Here is a 24,270-nt window from a genome sequence, read left to right as displayed (position 1 = left end):
TTTCGACGATCACCTTAAGCGGCTTGCGACAGTATTAGAGGCCATCAAGTCATCAGGGCTCACCCTGAAGCCGGAAAAGTGTCACTTCGCTTACGATGAGCTTCTATTCCTAGGCCATGTCATCAGCAAATCTGGAGTACGCCCCGACCCGCAGAAGACAGCTGCCATCGCAAAGTTCCCGCAGCCAATCGACAAGAAGGCAGTGCGCAGATTCCTTGGCATGTGTGCCTACTATAGGCGCTTTGTCAAGGACTTTTCACGCATCGCTGAGCCGCTGACGCAGCTAACTAAATGCGACGTCGAGTTCAAGTGGGAAACGCCGCAGGCCGAGGCATTTCAAGAACTCAAACGACGCATGCAGTCGCCGCCCGTACTTGCGCACTTCGACGAACACGCCGATACCGAAATCCACACTGACGCCAGTAGCCTAGGCCTCGGCGCCGTCCTGGTCCAGAGAAAAGATGGACATGAACACGTGATAGCTTACGCTAGCCGGTCGTTGTCAAAAGCGGAAGGCAATTATTCTACAACCGAAAAGGAATGCCTCGCCATCGTTTGGGCTACAGCGAAATTTCGCCCTTACCTATATGGCAGGCCATTCAAAGTCGTCAGCGACCATCACGCCTTGTGTTGGCTAGCGAATTTAAAGGATCCCTCAGGACGGCTGGCACGGTGGAGCCTCAGACTACAAGAATACGACATCACCGTAACATACAAGTCCGGACGAAAACACTCAGACGCCGATTGCCTATCCCGCGCCCCCATTGACCCGCCGCCGCAAGATGACGAGGATGACGACGCCTTCCTTGGAATAATAAGCGCGGAAGACTTCGCCGAACAACAACGAGCGGACCCGGAACTTAAAGGCCTCGTCGATTATTTGGAAGGGCACACCGACGTTGTCCCCAGGGCATTTAAGCGCGGATTATCTTCCTTCACGCTTCAAGACAGTCTACTCGTGAAGAAGAACTTCTCGCCAGTCCGCGCCAATTACCTTCTTGTTGTCCCGTCAGGACTTCGTCCAGAAGTATTGCATGCCCTACATGACGATCCGACCGCTGGACACCTCGGATTTTCCCGGACACTATCAAGGATACAAGAAAAGTATTATTGGCCGCGCCTGACCGCCGACGTCGCCCGTTATGTCAGAACATGCCGAGACTGTCAGCGACGCAAGACACCGCCGACAAGGCCAGCCGGATTACTACAGCCAATCGAGCCTCCTTGCCGACCATTCCAGCAGATCGGGATGGACTTGCTGGGACCCTTTCCGACGTCAATAACCGGAAATAAGTGGATCGTCGTGGCGACGGACTACCTCACCCGCTTCGCTGAAACAAAAGCACTGCCGAAAGGTAGCGCAGCCGAAGTGGCGAAATTCTTTATCGAAAACATCCTGCTGCGACATGGCGCCCCAGAAGTCCTCATCACCGACCGAGGAACGGCCTTTACAGCGGAGCTCACCCAAGCCATTCTGAAATACAGTCAGACAAGGCACAGGAGGACAACGGCTTACCACCCGCAGACGAATGGTCTTACGGAGCGGCTGAATAAGACCCTCGCCGACATGCTAGCGATGTACGTCGACGTCGAACACAAGACCTGGGATGCCGTCCTGCCGTACGTAACATTCGCTTATAACACGGCGGTGCAAGAAACAACACAGATCACGCCGTTCAAGTTGGTTTACGGCAGGAACCCGACGACGACGCTCGACGCCATGCTGCCGCACGTAACGGACGAAGAGAATCTTGACGTCGCTACCTATCTCCAGCGCGCCGAAGAAGCCCGACAGCTCGCCCGCCTGCGAATCAAGAACCAGCAGAGGACCGACAGCCGACACTACAATCTCCGACGACGCTTCGTCGAGTACCAGCCCGGCGACCGTGTTTGGGTATGGACCCCTATACGCCGACGAGGACTGAGCGAGAAGCTTTTGCGTCGCTATTTTGGACCGTACAAGATCATCCGACGTATTGGTGCACTGGACTACGAGGTCGTGCCAGACGGCATTTCGCTGTCACAGCGGCGCCGCTCACGACCTGAAATTGTCCACGTTGTGCGGCTCAAGCCGTACCACCAGCGTTGACGAACTTTGGGACTTCGCGTAACTGACCTTTGGACTTTATTTCTTTTCGTTGTTTTGTTACTTATGTTTAATAAGTGTCCCTTTGTGTTTCGCTCTCTTTGTAGCATCGGGACGATGCTTTTTAAGAGGGGGGTATTGACACGTGTATTTATATTTATCGGGCGACCAGGTTTCACCGCCTAACAAATCTTATCGCGCAGCGCGGGACGCGCTTGCATGTATCCGAAGTTTCTGGAAAGTTATCGATGCTTCTATCCGCGTGTCTGTTGTCGCCGAACCTTGTGTTATCAGATTTCATCGCGTGACATGAATGGTGTAGAACTTTGTGGAAGACACGCGGGTCCCATTAGGTAATCTGGAACATTCGACGACTGATCTATAAAAGCCGACGCGCTTGACCCGCTGATCAGTTTTTCCGACGATCGCCGACCGTGTTCGCCGCTATCGTTGTGCTATAAGTGTAGCCTGTTTTTGTGGGCACAGGTTCGCCCAATAAAAGTTAGTTTTCTCGTTCACAGTATTGCTACTGTGTTATTGCTTCTTTCTTCACCGTCACTACCACGTGACAATATGTTTTCAAATGAAAGAAACGCTTATCGTGCTTCAAGTATAGATAATTTTATAATTTTAATTTTCCAAGTAATACGCGGCAACATTGATTTGTATATATAATTACCTGCAGACGAAAATTGTTGAAAATCTGCGGGGTTCTGTTTTGCCGCACAATTGCGGTTCGCCAGTCTGTCTTTCTTTCCCGCTCAGTTTCTGTGGTGAAAACCGGTAGCCTGCCATTGTTCTGTTTGCAAACACTACAATGGTCTCACGATTCCTCTTCTCGAATGATCCTCTAAAAACGCCCAGTGCGTTGTGCCGCTAAAGGTGCATTTGCGGACGCCAATTGTCTGCGGAGCTCAGAGCAGAAGCACCGCTATACAGTGCATTTATTTCAAAAGGAACATTACGCGAACGAGCTGGACGGAGTCCTATACTCGCAAAGAGGCACCACGTTGGCCGCTGGGTGCGGTGTTCCCATCGAATATGGCGACATCTAGAGACATCTTTGCGATACTGTGAAGTGCCCGTCTCACCTTCTAAACTTACACTTAAATCAGTTTTTGCGATTGTTAACCAAGGCATGTGGTTGAGGCAGACGTGAACGAGGCTAGCGTAGTTTAGAACGCTTAGTACCTACCAGCGCCTTACAATCAATAGAATGAAAAGAAGCTGAGACCTCACAAGTACGGTAAGACTCCGGTAATGGACCGGACGGGAAGTTAGCGTTGTCCGCTCTTAACCAAGTCAAAAAAGAAAGGAAGAGATAGAGAAGAAGAAATAAATAACCTGTGCTTAAAGGGAAAGAGAAAGATCAGAGTGGCTTTATTATAATTTTTTTCTTTATAATAATTGCTCGCCTGTTCAGCGCCATTGTTCTGTTTACGTTCAGTACGAAGATTAAGCTGTCCTCACACTCAACATTAATCTTGAGCGTGCCCACCTTTTTTTAAAAAAAAATAGGGAACGACAAATAAAAACTAAAAACGGAGGGAGTGGGAGCGCAGTGCTACCAGGAGACTTCCTCGATGTCGCTTCACTTTTCGAGCGTTTAACTCGCACGCAAGAAGCAGAATTTCAAAGAGAGATAAATAGGTACGGACATCTGCATAATACGGAAGCGCGGCGGGCCGCCTCAAGACGGCGGCGGTTTCTCAACTCACGAGGCGCCATTAGCTCGAACTACTACTTCCGAGAGCTTCATTGACCGAGAGCACAAGGGAGGCCGGCCAACAACAGCTCTGTAGCGTCGGTTGCGCAAGCCTCGCCCAGCTTCCTTCGCCCGCGTCAGTTTTCGTTTCCTAGGCGAAGCAGCGCGCCTTTACTGTTGCGCGCTCGCTTTCACGAGTCTGTCTGTGAGGCGCGCATGAAAGATTAATGGTCGCTAATGCGCGCTTCCGGCCGCCGACCTAATCCGGTGGGATAAACAAACACGTCCACGTCCGGCACGCGCGCACGGTGAGCGGCTGGCGGAGAGGAGCGAGCGATAGCCTCGATAGCTTTGTGTCGCGTGACAAATTGGCTGATGGATGATGTCCGTGAAGCGTTCAAGGCCTCAATTACAAGTGGGATCTTTCTCAAGAGTCTGGAAGAGAGTCTAGAAGCAAAAAAAAAAAAGCGAGCAGAGAAGCGACGCGGAGCGCTTAGTATAATTGTGCCGTTTCTCTCTGTTTTTCTAGGCGACACGGGGGGGGGGGGGGGGGACCTCGATTCGCGAAAAGCGACCTTATGTATACGAGTGGCGTAAATATTTTGGCGCAGGCTGTCAGGGAGGCGCAGAACGCGTGTGAACGTGCACCCTGCAGGAATGCGGAACAAAATCGAGCAGGACGGATCGTAGACTGCACGTATACCGAACGCCGCGTTTCGTTTACAACGCGGAAAGGCAGCATCGCGTCGACAGGTTCGCTTTGTGAGCCGCGGTGCCGTATAGGGCATTTCAGTTCCGGTCGTCGGGGCTATAGACGATTTCGCGAACTGTGATGGGCAGCCCCACGTGTTCGCGGTGCTAAGTGCCTCTCTCCCTTAAATTTCTTTCATTTTATCGCCTTAATCCCTTTTTCCCATCTGCGTAGGGTATGGTACCAGACAACGCACCTCGTCACAATCACAAACGCAGCACGAGGTGATATCCATCCTGAAAGACAGAAGAAGAAGAAGTATTTTAATGATTGGAAAATGTAGAGAGGTCGGCCGGATATTGGAGCATCTGGCCTGCTACTCTACGTAAGGGAAGGGGAAGAGTGGAAGAAAAAGGGTCACAATGGGGGATGATAATGGGAGGAACGAAGTGAAGGACACATTACACAACTGGTATCACAGGCGTGAGTCCAGGCCCGTGTCACCTAGGAAACGTGAAAATGCACGCATTGTCTCTGTCGTCTGCCAACTCTGTGGCCATGCGCCTAGCAAGAGTTCCTCCGACAGTGGTCCATTTTGTAAATGTCTCAATGTATTTGCCATTGTCAGTCTTTCGCGCGCATACTCAGGGCACACCACGAGCACATGTTTTATAGTCTCTACAGTACCATACACTGAACAGTCCGGGCAGTCTGTCCGTCCACTGAAAGACAGACATCGCGTGTGACTTTCAGCAGTCTGGACAAAAGAGCGTTCAGAGAAGCAAATGATACTGGGACCATGGGGTCCACCGTCGTCAGCGCAGCGGTACGCCGGAGCACAGCTGTACTTTTTGTAGACGTCTAAGCTCTGCGACGGCCTTTAACTCGTGTGCGGTGAACGCTGTTGTGTGTGCGCGGGCACCACTTGCTCTTCATTTCCTTTTTCTCCCCATTTTTCTGTGCACTTCTCCCTATCTTTCTGCGTGGCAGCAAGCCAGGTGCAGCGTGGTTAACCTCCCTCACTTTCATTTTCTTCCTCTCTCTCTCTTGGAATCGCTTTTGCTTGAGCTCTCCAACTTCCCGTATATCGCTCGCTGACCTCGTCCTCAGTTTCGGTAAGTGAGTTCCAGCTTCTGAATGCTCTGACCAATTAATACAACGATTTTACAGCAAAAGCATTTAAAGAAAGAAAGAAAAAGAAAGGAAGGCGTGTCAGCAAAAAAACGAAATTCATGGCGCTAAGCGGACGAAGTGCGACGTATACGCGCCCATAAATATATATATATATATATATATATATATATATATATATATATATATATATATATATATATATATATGTCATATCATAAGAAGCCAAAAAATACTGCACTGACACCAAGGACCACATAGTGGAAATTACTTCTGCTTAATAAATGAATTAGAGAAACGATAGATTAATGGAAATTAAAGTGGATGAAAAAAACAACTTGCCGCAGATGGGGAACGATCCCACAACCCTCGCATTTCTCGTGCGATGCTCTACCAATTGAGCTACCGCGGCGCCGTTTCCCCGTCCATTTTCTTGGGCATTCATTTTTTTCCTAGTAGAAACCTGGGAGTGTCAGCCAGCGCCACAACTCACAGACCTTGGCGCCGCCAAGGTCTGTGAGTGGTGGCTCTAGAACCGCGTGAAATGGCCAAAGAAGACCTTGTCTTCAAAAGAATCCTAACCAAAGGCGTCTTAATAAATATTGTGACTGGGTCAGTTGTGGCATAGATGTTATAGAAGATGATAGCGGGTAGCTTATAGAAAACACAATCACAAGTAAAAAAAAACAACAACTAGGGAACGCGCATTGACGAATCGCTCCTCCAAACTGTACTGGCCGGACATAAAAAAGGCGCCTCACAAGCAGCGCGTACGTGTCAAGAAGGTGTCACCAAGACGATTCTTGCAAAAAAAAAAAAGAAGGAACCTTCTAATCTCTCGTGCGCCCCGTCAATAATTTCTCTCTCGATGGTTTCGTGCTATTTTCTTCCAACGTCTAAGCAACGGCTTTTTTCTAATTCACTTGCAAATTTTGTGCCGTTTCTTCAGAAGCAGCCAAGCGAAATTTTGAAGACTGATGGCTTTCGTTTCCAGAACTCAAAGCTCTCGTGCGCCATGATGACTTCAATTTTGGCGCTTTTCTATGCAGCGTGTTCTTTTCAAGGCACAAGCATTTCTTTGCTGTTTCTCGTCAAATTTTGACGATGGTGTACCGAAGAGTACAGCGCACAGTACGTGCTCAATGTACGATGTTCAAAAATTGAAAAGCGAGCAGCAACGAATGCCTTTTACACATTGTTACACGGAAGTGCGACGTGTAATTATTCGATAGCCGGTTTCTAAGCGGGGAGTACTCCAAAGCGTACGTTTTGGAGTCTGAATTAGGTCACTGTTGCAAATGCAGGTGAAACTGTTAATGAAATAAAACATTGGAGTATAGCTTCCGAATTGTTCACGTTTGAATTTATGAGCACTGTACGCAAAGTAGTATACGGAGGATTAGCTTCATAATCATCACTATCATCATCATTATTTTGTCATTAAAGCTAGTGCCATCCTGTGGTCGATGGTTTCAGCTCGTCAGCTATTATCGTGTCTCCTCTTCCTTCGTGGAGAAGGAGAGATAGACCTTTATATTGCTCCAGGTCCGGGGTGTAGATATCGATGGATTCACCCAGATTACGAATCTTACTTAATTGCGAACATTACCCGAAGTCTCCGCCACGTTCATTGTAACCTTTCAGGGGGAGTGTTGGAGGGACTTCTGATTAACAAGGCAGAAAGCATGTCCTGTAGTGTATGCTGAATATCGGAGCAAACCCAAAGCCGATGTTCTGCGTTAGGATATGCCTGATGATAGAACAGCGGGCACTTCCGGGAAGGTTTTTAATGCGATCAGCATTCTTTGAGAACTTCGCCCACTTTGCGATACGCATGTCCATCTGTATGTCCCTACGAGTTTAACCTTAGAACTGAGGTGAAACAGCGCGAAAAAGACGAGGACACAAGGAAACAAAAGCTGTTTTTTTTTTGTTTCCTTGTGCCCTCGTCTTTTTCGCGCTGTTTCACCTCAGTTCTATGTAGGAACCAACTAGCCCTCATCAAGATCTTACTAGAGTTTAAGCTCTTTCACGCCAGCTTGGATCGGCAGTCCATGCTCTGACGGGAGGGGGGCATCGGGCTGCCGTGCTGAGGGAATCCTATACGCACCTGCAAGCCCCGTTATCTCCTTCTTCGGCCTAATCACTCAGATTACGATCCGCAGGACGCCGGCAGGCTCGTCGTCGTCGCGTGGCGACGAGGCGATCGCGAGCGCCGCTCGCACAGCGGCCCGCCAGATGACATCTACGCGGCTAATGTCGATTCACTTCGGTCACGCCGCCACAGGGGCGAGCGACAAGGGGCGCATTGCGATGCACGTCGGGAGCCTGCGTCGGACCATCGCTCGCGCCGGCGACCACAGCACGCTACCTTGGGCGTATGGGAAGGGCTCTGCCGCAAGAGAAGGAGGAAAAGAGAGCCGCGCAGAAGATGCGCGAGCGTACGAGCCTCTGTTGTGACGCCGAGGACGCGGCCACGTCGAGAAGGGCAGGAAATCACTCTTCCCGCGCTCACGTCAACGCGCGGGCGAACCGGCGCTGACCGCCCGTGAACCTACATCATTAGCGGCACGCGCGTGGCCGCTACGCGTCGCGCAGCGAGAAAAAAACAAGGGGAGCCGCCGCACAGTCGGCGAGATCCAGAAAACAAGAGCCGCACCCCCTCCTCACGACAAGCGAGAGGCGCCGAAGCCGCGGGGAAGGACGGAAGCGTGCAGCCCCGACCCGAAACCGCAAGACCGGACGGCGGCAGCTGAGCGTCGGGACGCGGTGATTTATAGGCGGACCCCCAGCCCGGGGCGGCGATTATCGATCAGCAAGGTAGTCATTTGTGCCCTCGCCACAAAGCTCAATTAGCGCTACGTGTCCGCCGATAATGGTATCACGGATGGACTGCCGGCGCTCCTGATGGCCGCGTCACGATGACCGGGATTCGCCGGGCGTCCTCCAGCGACGACCACGACGTGGATATAGTAGTATTGTCTGCGCCGGGGCCTCGCCCCCCCCTTCTCCCGCCGTACGCGGGCCCCTCCTACTCTCAATCCCGCGCTACGCCCAGTGACATCCTGGGAGCTGGCCGCACTAATCTGAGAGCCCTCTCGCGCTCTGTTTCGCTTCCTCTCTGCTGAACGCTGCTTCGCTCCACTGTTTGCGCGCGCGCGCGCACACACACACACACACACACACACACACACACACACACACACACACACACACACACACATATATATATATATATATATATATATATATATATATATATATATATATATATATATATATATATATATATATATATATATATATATATATATATATATATATATATATATATGCACACTCGTGGGGTTTCGCATCCCGAAGCGCCACCGGTATACCGTACGTGCTCTCGGCAGGGACGAGGGCGACTTATGCGGCAGCACGCGGTATTAATTTGGATCCCGCCAGTTCAGCGCATACGTGCTTGCATCCTTGCGAACCGCTTTCGACTCGCTCGACAAAACGAGCTTCGCGCGGGACTGGAGGCGAACCGTTCCGGGCCTGTCGCGACCGGTCGTTAGGGAAGCCTCACTGGACGCGAGGTCTTGTCCGCGTCGTCGTTTCTGCTGCTGCCCTGAATGGAAATCGTGATTTTGGGGGGGATGACTGTACACACTATGCTGCTCAGCTGATTGCTTCGCGGGAGTGAGCTCCTAGGAACAATACGAAGCGACAAGGGGTACTGCTAACAACGACGTCCTTGGGGAGTGGAACCAACGGCTGCAGCTTCGGCCCCGAAACCGCGGAGCACGACGGAGCGCGCACAGATTTGGAAAGTGACATATAGTCGGTGACAACCTAAGAATGACAAAGGAGCTCCACCCACAAAAACGCAGTACACCTGTTCTTCACCTCTGAAAGAGAGTCGAACCAGCTCGAGTCCGCCCGCAGCTCAACGAATGACTTTGATCGGCTAATATAAGCACTAGGCTAATGAGAAAACTTCGGGCTAGCTGCTTCAAGCTAAAATATTACGTTTGGCTTAGCAGTGACACGAGGATGACCTATAAAATGTAGCTAGACTTTCATGTTTCGTACTGAAACCAATGACACAATGACTAATCTGTACGGGGAAAACTGTTTCTTAAAACCCACGAAACCGCTTGGCGTCAGCCAAATAAGTGAATCTAATTGTCTGGCATGTCTATGCAAGTTTTGCTTTAGTTGGATAGTGGACATACGACCTTGTAATAATTAAGCCGTCCCGGCTCAGCTCAGCGAAACGAACCTGCGGTGTGCATAGTCTAGTTATTCGGCTCTGAAAAAAAAATTATGTTTGCGTTATTAGAATAAGCGTGTTATAGGCATTTTGACGATGCTCGGAGACTATTTAATAATTTCTTATTCTGAAAGCATCAAGTTTACATATTAACGAACCTTCCTATTCTGATATTGGCGATAAAATGCTTCTTGTACTGTAACTGACGCGTCGCCGAGTAGGCGTCGTTCCCTCCTACCTCGCCATGCTGACGATCGCTTACGAAACTGCTGTGCTGGCGAAACACCAGCGCGCAAGCGAACGTTCGGAGAGGGAGATGCTTACGGCTATGTCGCCCCCTGTGAGCCATGAGCCAACGAGCTGGGCGGAGCTGCTCGCTACGGAGACGCGCTGTGTGAGAGTGACGGCAGAGTGCAAAAGCAGTACGGCAGCCGAGTCCGAGCCGGGCTGACTGGAACTCGAACGAACCGTGTGGAGCGTTTGGAGCGCGGAGAAAGATCGAGAACTGCCGAAGTCGCGCCCAGAGGAGCCGGCATCAGACAGAACGGGTCCGAACCGCTTCTTTTTGAAAAGAACCGCAGCTCATGTTTACTGATCCATATGGCTCACTCGATCTTTAAAAGGAGCGGGTCTAAAGATCCGGCTCAGACGCAGCGCAAGGCACGAGCCAATCACACCCTTTCCGTCCTCCTCCGGAGGGAGGGCACGCGTGTGATTGGCTCGCGCCTTGCTTCTTCTGAAGTCATCCTTCTCAGTGCATATGAAACCCCGCTTTAAAGGGCTAATATAATGAACCAACAGTGGCTGAATGGGTCAGCGTGGTGGTCTTGCAACCCGGAGGTCGGTCGTTCGAATCCGCAGCCTCACAAGCAATTTTTATTTTCGTGCGGCTAGACCTCTTTCGTACGGCGACACCGACGCCGATACGAGTGAGGCAATACAAGCTTCGCTTGAAAACGCTAATTAACCAAACTTTCTTAATTAGTTTCTCGAGAGTGAGCTAAGCAACGGCAAAGCACGTTCGCCGTAGAGCTCGTATGCGAAGACGACAGTAGTCCCACGGTCATAGCCCCCCTTACAGTGAATCTGCATACCTATACCCCCCCAGGCATTTGCAGTGTCCGTGGGCAAAAAATAAGGGCCGATCCCGGAGGTAGTGCAATGCCGGGCCGACCCGCGGCAGCTTTCAAGCACTCCGCCTATAATAATAATAATAATAATAATAATAATAATAATAATAATAATAATAATAATAATAATAATAATAATAATAATAATAATAATAATAATAATAGTAATAATAATAATAATAATAATAAAGGAAATACACCAATCAAGATATATGGCTTCAAGTCAATGGGTAATCACAAAGCTATCGTCACTGCCATTACCAAATGATGAAAATAAATACGTGCACCCTTTTCTAAGCTTGCATGATGTGCTACAGCTTCGCTGGTCATCCACCTTCACAGATTGGAACCACTGCTCAATTCCTTAAATGCAATAAAAATCTGTATTATCTAAAAAAAAAACACGGTATAGAGCACGAGCACGAAGTAATAGGTTTGCTCAATGTTGGCTGCTACTCCAGCCACGCTACATATGTGGCAGCACCAGCGCATGGCATTTTTTTTAATGGCAGCTTGCCGTGACAGCTGATCACAGCTGTGCGTGTAAACGGAGCTCCTCGTCTTTTGCTGTTGCGATCGAATGTTTGTGCGAAAGAGTTCAGTAAAAAAAAAAAAAACAACGCTGGAGTGGTGAGACCGCGCAACACCACCGCGGTCTTACACAACCACGAGCAGTTTTCAAAGATATTCCACATATTAAATTGATTGGGCAATCATAAAAAAAAGAACTGTTGTTTCACTCAAATTCGACGTATTGAGTGATGGAAAGCTTTAGCATTGCGCTTGAACTTCTCAGACGGTATTCGGTACTACACACCGGTGTGACATGTGGACACGACGCAGCACGCGAGGCAACTGCTGCTATGCAAGAGGAACATCGCCCAGGCCGATTGCCAGGCGTCTCACAATGCCGTCGAGGTGAGGAGAGTCAATCGCCGTTGCAGGCCTCGACGGTGCACAAGACGAGGTCGACGGCCAACCGTCGGCGCGCAGTCAGCGCCCATGCGAAGTAATGTTAACTCGACTTTGACGGTCCGCTCAGCTCCCACGCTCGTGCATAAACACATGTCAGCTCAGCGGAGACGCTGTAGTGTTCTCACTGCACGCACACCGGTCACGGCAGCGGCGGACATTACTAGAATGCTGCTGTTTTGGCTCCGCCGACGAGCTGGTAGAGCGCAGCGTTGACCGTGCGTGCACTCTGATTCGTCGTTTTTGCACCTAACGCGCTGCGCCGTCGATAGTGGGACAACACGACGGACGGCGGGAACGCCCCTCGAGCGTCTGTATAAATTGCTAAATCAACCTAAGTTAAGTTATGGGCTTTTACGTGCCAAAACCACTTTCTGATTATGAGGCACGCCGTAATGGGGGACTCCGGAAATTTCGACCACCTGGGGTTCTTTAACGTGCACCTAAATCTAAGTACACGGGTGTTTTCGCATTTCGCTCCCATGGTAATGCGGCCGCCATGGCCGGGATTCGATTCCGCGACCTCGTGCTCAGCAGCCAAACACCATAGCCACTGAGCAACCACGGCGGGTAAATTGCTAAATCAACTCACTTTTCGCTCCGCGCATAGAGTGAGCCAACGAACATTCTGCGTCGTGCCGCTGCTTCCACTTTCTGGGCCGTGAAGTTCGTCGCGAAAGTTCTCTGCGTATGAAAACTTTCGTAAATGTGCCGCCGAAGCGCAAGTTCCCGCGGTTAAAAATGTAAACATCTCCGCCCGTCGGCTCCGCTTCCTCTATACCTGCAGCTTAACGAGAAAATCATCCTTGCATATATACAGAGAATGGTATTTATTTCTCGCTTCGCTCGCATGTTCTTTTTATATGCACTACTGGTTGTACTTATATACTTGTTAGCGGTTAAGAAAAAAAGAACGCGCGCAATTTGCAAGTCAATTTCCTAAAATCTGGTTAGTCGCATATCGTCTGGTTAATTTAGATGCAATGCAAACGCGCTGTCTTACTTACGAGGCTATGCTGTTGAATCGTGAGCGCAGCATTTCATACATTATAAATGGAGCACGGAAGACATGCTTCAGTGCGCGCCGTTCTCAGCAAACATTGGCTGCTATAGAGGAAAATATTGGTGTTTTAAAGATCACATAGGCTGGAACTACGGCATAGCGCTGTTGCCGAAAAAAATTACGCTCTGACTTCACCAGAAAAAAAAAAGAAGAAAAGAAAATTAAGCGCTTTGCTTGAAAGGGCGAAGCAAGGATTGATATTTGTAGAGAAATTTTGGATAAGCAAGTCAGCGTTCGATCTTGGTTTTGGTTTGTTGTTGCGACATCAAAACACTGCTCATACACACGAAGGCATGCAGTTTCCCACAAGAGTTAAGAAGGAGTAATTCTGGATCAGCGATCGTTCAGAATGTCATGGGAACAGTGGGTATGTTCTACATGAATTTGTCTAATCTTCCTAATTTAGGCTTGAAACGATATAATGTATTTAGTTATTACGCTTTATTTTTCTCAATTTCATAGCGGTCATAGTCTTCCTAACACAGCAAAGCGATTAGTATCTGCCCACATGCGTAATGATCGTGAGTCGTTGCCGTTATAGCGTGATACAGTCCGTCGAAAACGATAAACTTAGGAAGTGCATAAGGCTGTTTGAAGCCAGAATGACGAAGCCTGGGCAAGTCCGTCAATTACGTACCCACCATTCTCGTGTTGGCTGAACAACAATATTTGACACTCCCGCGGACACCAGCGCCAGAGTTCGCCCTAGTGATCTTTGTAGGAGACTCTGCGCACAAAAGGGGATTGGTTTTTCAACGACTATAGTCATCTGTTTATTCTTCGTTGTCTGGAAACGTTGTCTTCGTTGTCTATTCTTCGTTTTCTAGATTCCCAGTAAACTCTTTGTTTCTTCAATGAAAAAATAAAAGGGGGGGGGGGGGGGGAATGACCACATCTCATGAGGCTTTGCCGCGAATTTCGTTACACGAAACAAAGGCCTAGGATTATTCGCTGTGCGAATCAGCTCAATGGCGTGAGGCAGTTGGCGATAAGGACATTCTCACTGTCTGTTTTTCCGTTTGCGCGGATTCATATACCACTGAATTTATCAATGCGTACTTTCTCCCCAAACATTTCACCCGCGTCTTAACAAACCGTTGATACACCACCTTATACTGCTTATGCGCTCAGACCATCGACATCCGCCGCTTGCTTCGCTAGCATTTGTCTGAGAGCCTGTGCGTACGTCGTGCCTGTTATCAGATGCAGGCGAACATATAGCCTCGAATGCGCTGCCGGAAATTACTCCGCCGAAGCGTGCTGTTTATTTAGGATTCCACTGCTGTATCAACTGATGATAGAGCATCAGCATTCAAGAGATCGACCAACGAAACAGAGGCAGAGATGGCCGGTCAAAAGTACGCGTTCTGAGTGTGCGCACCGTCAAGGGGTTATGGAATGACGTCGTCGAGGCTGCCATGTTGATGTATGTGACGCCACCTCGAAAACTTCTGTAGGGAGATGACGTCACGGCGGCCACCAAAGTGTACCGTCGCCCCTGCATTTATTCGGGAAGGCGAAGGCGAGAATGGAGCGGTGCTGTGGCGATCAGGCTGGTCCAGAATTAAAACGCGCTCTCCTGCACGTGCGCGGTGCTGGTGACGATGGCACGTGATGAAGACGCGCGTGGAGAACATGGCGCTACAACTTCCTATATAACGCAGCGACACCTAGTGCGAACATTTTTTTAACGGAAATGAAGAGGGAAGGGGAAGCGGTAGACAATGCGTGTCAGCAAAAGCGACAACGCCAACTCTACCAACTCTTTCCATTAGTTCGGACTAACAGACCGCATGGTCGCGAAAAAAATCTGGTTCTCCTCTCTACCGGCGGTCCGAGATTTCTTCGATTCATCACGTGACAGATCGAAACGGACTCTTGTTTAGAATCTGAACAGTATCTCCGAAAGAAGCGTTGGTTAGGTGAACGACGAGCGCCCGAGAACTATGCATATGGTGACCAACCACGTGAATAAATAGGTGCTTATAACCCTATGCAAGATCCCTAACGCTGAAGAATGTGATTAAGATGCCAAATTCCTCCACGTCGTTCGGGAAGACGCAGTGCGCGCTGACCACCTTGCATGCAGAGCTGCTTTCGCGCTGTCAAGCCTGAGTCGGCATGCCGTTTTGTGGCATGGTACTTGACAGTGCAGCGGGGCTATTTCTGGGGCGCTTAAAAGACTGACCTTTCGCAATCTGTCTGCTTTTCCGCTGCTAAATGATTAGCATAAATTTTCCGACTCCTTATCCGATGTGGCTCATATTTTGACAAGTTTTGACAACAAGCGCAGAATTATGTCAAACTTAAGCGAGAACGAAGATTCAAGGTGAAATTCGAGAATATATGCCAATCACACATTCGTGAATGAAGCCACAGCAAACGCTAGGCGCAGCCGATATGAGCACAGCACACTACAAGCACGATGCGAGCACAGCACATGGCAAACGCCACCAGGATCCGACCAACTCAGAGTCCGTGGTCGATAGTCGTTTCTCATCGATGTGCTCCTCATTAGGGGAGACATGAGCACCCAAGGGACTCTTCTCGCCAAGGCCACTTTCCTTCACCGGCTGCGGATGGCGATTGCTCGCACCCATGCGTGGTTACGCACACGGACGTACCCCCCCCCCCCTCTCTCAAAAACGAAAAAAAAAAGAAGAGACGCGAGCTCGTTCAGTGATTGGGAAAATTCCTAGATCGTGCGTACGAACTTTGTGGTTGCTACTGTACCTGAGCTTTTTAGTACCGTAAAGCTTTCCGTAAGGCTTCGCAGGTATTTTTCACGCTGCCGGAGTCTTACAACTATAAACACAACTGATTATGCAAGAGAGGTCGTACACCCGCGAATTTCTCGGCGTAGAACACTGTCGAAATCACGACACGCTGCGAAACATGTGCACGTAGCTCGCACTTGGCACACAGCGGAAGCACGCGGGAAGCCAACAATCAGTGCGTAGGTGAACAGGGATATGAGCGGACAGTGTAGATGCGGAGCGAGGTCATTTCTGCAAGGTCTTTTTTTCCCTATAACGATGCTAACCCTTCTTCTTTTCCTTCCTTTCAAGCTCTACTTTACCCTAGCTCAGGACCTTCTTACATCGGCGCAGGTGCGCATCCTTTCATCTCCTGTCAATACCTGCAGCTGCACGAAGCTTTAAAGACGCACTAAATCGTAATCAAGATTTAAGCAAAGACGCGCAGAACATTCACAAATTACAGTTGCACTGTAGTCAGCTGTGGTCGTTGCAATAGTACATTTCGCTCATTCGATACTGTTACCAGCTTCGAATACTGGTTCACAAGAATGGCCCCTCAATTCGGCGTTGTAGATGTTGCTCATGCGAAGATGCTCCTCTCAGTGTTTCCCATTGTTCGTGTCACGACCAGTATCCCTAGCTCCCTCTAGTAGGAGCCGGGGGATAGCGCACATGCGATTGGTACGCTAACGCAATTCAGCCTGTTCTTCGATGCAACGGACCAAGAAGGGTCTTTGCGCGCAACAAGACTGCCTTCGGACACCAATGTCAAATCAAACTGTGGAGCCACGCATGGGCCGGGATACCGTATTTCGCCAAAAAAACGCGCGCTTCCGTGTCGAGACAATGGCGCGCGCACTGCTGCATTTGCGAGGAATAAACTGATCGAGATTGATCGCCACCGACTCGAGGACCGAAGGACGGCGTACTTGAAACGGCCGTGCACCTCGAAGCATTTGTCATCTGCGCAGTACCTCCCGCTTAAGAGGCGACCACTTCGCGACGCTACAAGAAAGACGGCGGAGATGTATATCGAATTGACCCAGTTACTCACGTGGCTCCATTTTATTATTATCATTATTCTGGCGCACCGTGCGACGTAAGCATTTTATTCAGACGGCCGGGGACGCGCTAATTTAAATTTAAGAGCCACTTAACTTTCATGGCACTACTTTTAAGAAAGTGTCAGTTGACCTTTCTTTCGTTTACCGGATTCGAATTCGCGGACTGTCGGCAAGGTCGTAGCAGCATGCAGCAGAAATAAAAATAAAAGGAAGTACCCGTTGCAGTATCAGCCGTCTTACTAAAACAACTATTGGTTAACGTCTATCTATAGCCATGCAAAGATCCAGCAAAGCAATGGCTGCAAAAGGAAGTGAGTACTCAGAAGAAGCTTTTGTATGCTTTAGCGATGGCTGCATGGCCTCGACTAGCGAGAGAGTCTACCTATTTACATTTGGCAGGAGATAGGGTTCTTAGCTCTCTTCAGTGTATTGATGTCGCTAGCTCCTTTGACCCTGAGAAGATTGCCTTGGGAACCGCCTGTGAGTGCTACCGCAAATTCGGAACGCGTAAAAAAAAAGAAGAATCTGAACTCGTCCACTGACTTTCGATAATAGTTTTAAATTCCAAATCATTTCGCGTATCTCATTTTATAGCAGAGCCTGAATGAGTGAGTGAGTGAGTGAGTGAGTGAGTGAGTGAGTGAGTGAGTGAGTGAGTGAGTGAGTGAGTGAGTGAGTGAGTGAGTGAGTGAGTGAGTGAGTGAGTGAGTGAGTGAGTGAGTGAGTGAGTGAGTGAGTGAGTGAGTGAGTGAGTGAGTGAGTGAGTGAGTGAGTGAGTGAGTGAGTGAGTGAGTGCGAAGCAGCGTTAGCCCCCGTCTACTTGACGCCAGTATTCTCTTGTTCTTCTAGGTCATTAATTCGTAACTGGTCAATGAAAAGAATGGTACTGTTATAGTATGTCATAGCTTCGTCCAGGGACTTTAGCGTAACGAACTCTGCCACTATAAAAGGCAAGCAAAGAAAATCGGGTGCAGAATATCAGCTTCTAGTATATAGGATTCATAGAGAGCAGACGAGCGCTCAATGATGCTGAGCACTGAGAACAGAGGGACAACGAAGATTGCGCGAAGACAAACCATTAGCGCAGAATTGGCTCGCTGAAGCTTTATCAGTACTAGCAATTTGTAACAACTGTACAAGATAGCCCGGTTAGATTCATTCGCTCATTGTAACTACAATCGTAAAGCGAGTGTAACGCTCGTGAAATCCTCCCTTGACCTCCCGTTGCTCATAAACCACCGCAAGATACCATCCATTAATCTGTTCAACAAGATATACTGCCACAACCAATCACTTCGCTCTATTTCTGTAGTCTCACCGTCCATATCACGTTGCCACGGCAATGCTGATAAATATTTTTCTTCCTCACTGCAGCCATATCGAATGATTTCCTCCTAAAGCGTACTATCCGTTGAACCAGCACCCACAGATAGTATTGTAACAGGCATCGTGCCACTTTAAGCACGCTATAGTTAATCTCATGTATCTGAAGAACTTAACATGAGAAATTTGTCTGCAATTCCATTTGCCTTTTCTTACCTAACGTTATTTAGACCTTCTTGTAGCATTTCCCTTATATTATTGTTTTGTTTACTTTCTCATGTCTTACACTCTGGTTTTTAAAAGAAAATGTGCACCAAATTTATGTACTCTTAAGTTGTGCGGCTAACATGCGCCCCCTCCCTCTATAATGCGGAGATGATCTATCTATCTGTCTATCTATCTATCTGTCTATCTATCTATCTATCTATCTATCTATCTATCTATCTATCTATCTATCTATCTATCTATCTATCTATCTATCTATCTATCTGTCTGTCTGTCTGTCTGTCTGTCTGTCTGTCTGTCTGTCTGTCTGTCTGTCTGTCTGTCTGTCTGTCTGTCTGTCTGTCTGTCTGTCTGTCTGTCTGTCTGTCTGTCTGTCTGTCTGTCTGTCTGTCTGTCTGTCTGTCTGTCTGTCTGTCTGTCTGTCTGTCTGTCTGTCTGTCTGTCTGTCTGTCTGTCTGTCTGTCTGTCTGTCTGTCTGTCTGTCTGTCTGTCTGTCTGTCTGTCTGTCTGTCTGTCTGTCTGTCTGTCTGTCTGTCTGTCTGTCTGTCTGTCTGTCTGTCTGTCTGTCTGTCTGTCTGTCTGTCTGTCTGTCTGTCTGTCTGTCTGTCTGTCTGTCTGTCTGTCTGTCTGTCTGTCTGTCTGTCTGTCTGTCTGTCTGTCTGTCTGTCTGTCTGTCTGTCTGTCTGTCTGTCTGTCTGTCTGTCTGTCTGTCTGTCTGTCTGTCTGTCTGTCTGTCTGTCTGTCTGTCTGTCTGTCTGTCTGTCTGTCTGTCTGTCTGTCTGTCTGTCTGTCTGTCTGTCTGTCTGTCTGTCTGTCTGTCTGTCTGTCTGTCTGTCTGTCTGTCTGTCTGTCTGTCTGTCTGTCTGTCTGTCTGTCTGTCTGTCTGTCTGTCTGTCTGTCTGTCTGTCTGTCTGTCTGTCTGTCTGTCTGTCTGTCTGTCTGTCTGTCTGTCTGTCTGTCTGTCTGTCTGTCTGTCTGTCTGTCTGTCTGTCTGTCTGTCTGTCTGTCTGTCTGTCTGTCTGTCTGTCTGTCTGTCTGTCTGTCTGTCTGTCTGTCTGTCTGTCTGTCTGTCTGTCTGTCTGTCTGTCTGTCTGTCTGTCTGTCTGTCTGTCTGTCTGTCTGTCTGTCTGTCTGTCTGTCTGTCTGTCTGTCTGTCTGTCTGTCTGTCTGTCTGTCTGTCTGTCTGTCTGTCTGTCTGTCTGTCTGTCTGTCTGTCTGTCTGTCTGTCTGTCTGTCTGTCTGTCTGTCTGTCTGTCTGTCTGTCTGTCTGTCTGTCTGTCTGTCTGTCTGTCTGTCTGTCTGTCTGTCTGTCTGTCTGTCTGTCTGTCTGTCTGTCTGTCTGTCTGTCTGTCTGTCTGTCTGTCTGTCTGTCTGTCTGTCTGTCTGTCTGTCTGTCTGTCTGTCTGTCTGTCTGTCTGTCTGTCTGTCTGTCTGTCTGTCTGTCTGTCTGTCTGTCTGTCTGTCTGTCTGTCTGTCTGTCTGTCTGTCTGTCTGTCTGTCTGTCTGTCTGTCTGTCTGTCTGTCTGTCTGTCTGTCTGTCTGTCTGTCTGTCTGTCTGTCTGTCTGTCTGTCTGTCTGTCTGTCTGTCTGTCTGTCTGTCTGTCTGTCTGTCTGTCTGTCTGTCTGTCTGTCTGTCTGTCTGTCTGTCTGTCTGTCTGTCTGTCTGTCTGTCTGTCTGTCTGTCTGTCTGTCTGTCTGTCTGTCTGTCTGTCTGTCTGTCTGTCTGTCTGTCTGTCTGTCTGTCTGTCTGTCTGTCTGTCTGTCTGTCTGTCTGTCTGTCTGTCTGTCTGTCTGTCTGTCTGTCTGTCTGTCTGTCTGTCTGTCTGTCTGTCTGTCTGTCTGTCTGTCTGTCTGTCTGTCTGTCTGTCTGTCTGTCTGTCTGTCTGTCTGTCTGTCTGTCTGTCTGTCTGTCTGTCTGTCTGTCTGTCTGTCTGTCTGTCTGTCTGTCTGTCTGTCTGTCTGTCTGTCTGTCTGTCTGTCTGTCTGTCTGTCTGTCTGTCTGTCTGTCTGTCTGTCTGTCTGTCTGTCTGTCTGTCTGTCTGTCTGTCTGTCTGTCTGTCTGTCTGTCTGTCTGTCTGTCTGTCTGTCTGTCTGTCTGTCTGTCTGTCTGTCTGTCTGTCTGTCTGTCTGTCTGTCTGTCTGTCTGTCTGTCTGTCTGTCTGTCTGTCTGTCTGTCTGTCTGTCTGTCTGTCTGTCTGTCTGTCTGTCTGTCTATCTATCTATCTATCTATCTATCTATCTATGTACGCGGGAGTGGCGGCACGCGCGAGACGTGACCTCTCGTGACGTCTCTGTCACACACACTATCTGCGTATGCGGTGAAAACGCGTGATCCATTCGCATTTTCGCTCGCGAGCGGAGTGGGCACACGAAAGACGCGCTGCCGGGCGGCTCATCTGCCTCCAAGCCGGTCCGCTTTTACGTTACACTTGATTCCAGCGGGGCCGCTTGCCTCCAGGCGTCGCCAGCTTTCCGCGTCGGAACCCTACGTGCCGACATGCCAATAGAGAATCTCGCAATAACGTTACACACAAAGAAAGAAACTGCGGCGGCAGTGGCGGCGGCCTCGGTGCGTCTGAAAGGTAACCATCTGAAACGGTCTCGGCTACTGACACGATTGACGGCTCAAAGACGGTTCCCCCACTCGCCCTTCTCTTCGTGTAGCTAATAAGACGCGGTGGGCGGTGCGCCGGGTGGTCCAAACCAGCCGACTGGGCTCCCACCCCCACCTCCACCCCTCTTTCTCGGCGTTGGCGGCGGCACTGTTTAAAACCTTGCTGCCTCTGCAGAGAGAAATGAACAGGCTGCTGAGCGCACAAGGAGCCCCGACTTCCGGTTGCCTTTCGAGACAAGTCAAACGTCTCAACCGCCACCGCCACGCAGTGGACAGGGCCGCCGCGGAGTGATTTGTAGCTCTCGGCACGTGAGTTCATTTACATCTGGGGTGGCGCGCCGGCATCCAGATGCGAGGGTGCCCCGCGTGTGCGTAGTACACAAGCGAGGATTCGTGCGGCTGAGCACATGCGCTGCCATGGGATGCCTCGATGTTACGAGTGGCTTCGGGGCGCCCTGTCTAAATTCAGGCTTCGACGTCGCCAGCTGTGGCTGCGTTGAGACGCAACTAAGGGAAAGTCTCCGTTAGCAGGGAGAGAGCGTCGTCGTACGCAGCTCGACTGGTTGTGCATCACACGCGTAACGTGAGGGATGTGGATACGACTCCCACCGGCGCCGATTTGTCTTTTGTGAACATTCATTTCCCATTTCCTTATCATTTCCTCATTTCCACTAAAATAAGACAACGGCTTTCCCTTATACTTTGCTCGTCTTCGTTCTTGGCTCCATATGATTGTCACTAATAAAAAGTCAGGACCCTCGGTTCCGCTTACGCTTCTTGTTCCTTTACCCCACGTGGCATCGAAGCTCTCTGGCAACGACTGAGCATTCGCTTTTGGACATCTTTAACGTGTGCACAAGGCGTGGAAGAAAATATTGGCCGGTGAGGCCTATGTCGAAACTGTTCTCGGAGCTTTCTCTCCCAGCAGATATACTTCAGGGAAATGGTGCCTCAAATATTAACTGAACCTACGTATACTCGACGGAACACGTCACTAAATAGTACCAATGCAAAGCAGCAGGGTAATTGCGAGCGCCCCAGAAACAAGACCTCGCGCGTGAGAAGTGGTAGTGCTCATCTGAGAAAGCGCCAGCGCTGCAAGCGTGATGAGGGAAAGCGCGCCTCACAGGCCGTCTTCGGTGCCGCACAACGTTCGATGCCAACGGATCGACGTCAACCTTGGCACGCACACACCATTACTTGTATGTTGGGGCTGCGCGAGTACATTTGAGCTCTTACATAATGACAGTAACTTGAAATATCCGGTTTGACAGAAACAGTTTCGAATGCGCAAACGCAAGACCAACGTTACCGTACTTCTTCCCACTTAAAAGCCAGTGATTGGAGACGGTTGGGGCGTCGCGTCGCGTAACAACAATTTGCTTATAAAAGCGAGAGAGGACCAGGTTTGCCCCACCTTCCCCTGGTGAAAGCAAGCACTCCGAGAAGCTATGTGACGTCGCACCACATTCGGGATCAGTCCGGTTCATTCATTGCCCTACCTTCGGGATTCGTGCAGGTCGTAACGGTAGAGGTTGTCGCATATTTTTTTTCACCGGAAAAATAAGTCGCTCGCCATATTGTCGCCGGTCCCGAAACCTCGCCAGATTCGCAAACAAAAGCTTCCCTTTTAAAAAGGCTTTCTTGCTATTTCAGCGCTGCAAACACATTCGAGCTGCGATAGCCGCTAACACGAAAAGCTCAAGTAAGCGACGAAAGACATCAAACTATATATCACGGTTAATTAACAAGTTGCCGCAGTGCTACTAGTTAACGAGAAAACTCAGCCTCACCAAGGACATCGCGTTATAGGATACGTTAGGACGGCATCACGTTGGTCAGCTTCGCCGGACGTTAAGACGGTCTCACCAGCGTTGAAATGGCGTCCAGTGTTTACCCGCGTGCATGATAATGAAGACGGCTGGTCTGTTCCCAGCGCTTGCAGCAAATTCTCAGCAGCGTCGCCAGACCTTCCTTTCTTCTTTCGTAATTTCTTTCCTGTTTTTTTTTTCTTTTCTTGATTCTCTTATTGTCGGGAAGAGTAAGAGGAGTCCAGAACACACAGACGTGCGTAGTCACACAGAGTGCGAAAAGTGTAGTTTCGCAAGATGTGGAAACAAATGCAAGTTTGATATTGGCCGGTCTTTTCTTTCTTATTGGATAAGGTTGATCGAAGGCTGACGAAGGCAGCGGGATTCCTCGGTGGGGAAGTTACAATACAGCTAGAATATAGTTACAGCATGGTTGAACCGCGGCAGCGCCGAATCCTGGAAGCACTTAGCGAGCGTTTTTCTCTTCCGCCGCGAGATTTATTCTTCCGTGTTTGCTCAACAAAGGATAGTTTGTAAAACTACTCCAAAACGCTTTGTTCGGTGCTTCCTCGGCGATGTGCTTTTCTTCTGACTAACAATAGTACATGAATCAAACGTGCAAGGTCCTTTTCCCTTTTCTCTTTAGTGTTACTTTCTTTGAGGAATTGCGTTCTATTGCTTCTCTCCATTTTCCTAGCTTTAGTCGACTATTATGCAAAAATATATATATATATATTCTTTAGAATCACGAGTGCGAATGCAGCTGTAATTCCCGTCGACCGCTTTTATATCAAGGCTTCCAACTTGAAACAAGAACTGTGGCGCCACAGTAAGCAGCCTTCTTTTAGGGTGGCAGAATCTCACCTAAGTCTCGCAGAATAATGAAGAATAGTAAGTTAGGATATGCCTCTTTGCCTCGGCTTCTCCAACCTATTTCTACCTCGTCGTAATAGCCACAGCTATACGGCTGCATAGACAAGCTAGTTTCTTTGAACTAACGTTCTTTTTTATTGTTATTATGATTTCTAACTTAAAGGACGTTGTTAGTGAAAGACGAAGGAAGGAACATAAGACGTGCATGCGGCCATGGCAAAGGTGCCCGTAATCTGCCTAAAGGACCTAGTTTAAAGAATGACTCGCCGCTGCTAGATTTTGGAGACATGCCCATCGTTTCGACTACAGACACTGGGGCCACATTTTTTAATGCCATTATCATTCTCCTAGTCCCAAGTCTCATTATCAGTCCTAGTCCCAAGTTAGATGAAGACTTCAGTGAGGCGGAAATCAGAACGGCACTCCAAGGACTCAACAGCAAGTCAGCCCCAGGACCGGACAGGGTTAACAACAAAACGCTCAAAAACCTGGACAACAAATCTGTTACCAAACTCACGGGCTATATGAACAAGTGCTGGAGAGAAGGCCGCATCCCGGAGCAGTG

The 24,270-nt window shown here is 49.2% G+C and overlaps 2 protein-coding genes and 1 non-coding gene across 3 annotated transcripts in view; 1 reads left to right on the top strand and 2 right to left on the bottom strand.

Annotated features, from left to right (window-relative positions):
• The window catches only part of mys (position-specific antigen beta subunit myospheroid), a 388,332-nt gene that overhangs the window by 48,331 nt on the left and 315,731 nt on the right, over nt 1-24,270 (top strand). The gene's annotated exons all lie outside the window — the stretch shown is intronic.
• Actbeta (inhibin subunit beta) overlaps nt 1-24,270 on the bottom strand; it is a 212,504-nt gene that overhangs the window by 138,025 nt on the left and 50,209 nt on the right. The gene's annotated exons all lie outside the window — the stretch shown is intronic.
• On the bottom strand, nt 5,953-6,025 carry TRNAS-AGA (transfer RNA serine (anticodon AGA)). Its single transcript has one exon. It is a non-coding gene; the product is annotated as a tRNA-Ser (tRNA).

Source organism: Dermacentor albipictus, chromosome 1 (genome assembly GCF_038994185.2).
Source record: "Dermacentor albipictus isolate Rhodes 1998 colony chromosome 1, USDA_Dalb.pri_finalv2, whole genome shotgun sequence".
Lineage (NCBI taxonomy): Eukaryota > Metazoa > Arthropoda > Arachnida > Ixodida > Ixodidae > Dermacentor > Dermacentor albipictus.
The sequence above is the reverse complement of the archived record's forward strand: the minus strand, read 5'-3'. Positions and strand labels throughout refer to the sequence as shown.